Source organism: Mustelus asterias, chromosome 8, assembly GCF_964213995.1.
Source record: "Mustelus asterias chromosome 8, sMusAst1.hap1.1, whole genome shotgun sequence".
NCBI classification, from domain to species: domain Eukaryota; kingdom Metazoa; phylum Chordata; class Chondrichthyes; order Carcharhiniformes; family Triakidae; genus Mustelus; species Mustelus asterias.
The window spans coordinates 93,228,356-93,229,027 of NC_135808.1; positions in this window are offsets into that span (position 1 = coordinate 93,228,356).

The following is a 672-nucleotide window of genomic DNA, read 5'->3' on the forward strand; positions in this document are numbered from 1 at the left end:
GTCGTAAACCGGCAGGTCTGACTGATTAAAATAGTCTATTAAAAATCCTTCTCTCCGGGCCTTTTATAAACATTCGCCTAACAAACTGAAGTCACCTTGCCCCTGTTTGTATTTCTACAGTTATTCCCTTGTCTATAATTTTGTATGGAGCTTATTTAAATTGTGTTGCTATAATATATTCACTGTTGGAGCATATTCTCAACAAGATGGGATGCATGGATGTCACTGATTTCAACTTGTTACATTGGTCTGAGCTTTATTACAATCAGAAAGTTGCTCGCCCTAATTTAAGACAAGAATTTACTGAATCGAGATTAATGGGGATCGAATTTTATTTTTTACATCTCGTATGTGACAGGTGCACTGCAAACTTCTGGTCCTGAATGATAGCACAGGGAGTCAGTGGCATAGTGGTATTGTCACTGGACCAGTAATCCAGAGACCCAGTATAATTCTCTGGGGACCCGAGTTCAAATCCCATTGAAATTTGAATTCAATAAAAATCCAGAATTCACAGTCTATGAAAGCATTATCAACATTCATAAAAATCCCATCTGGTTAACTAATGCCCTTTAGGGAGAACATAGAACATAGAACAGTACAGCACAGAACAGGCCCTTCGGCCCACGATGTTGTGGCGAGCTTTATCTGAAAGCTATCCCACTCCCTATC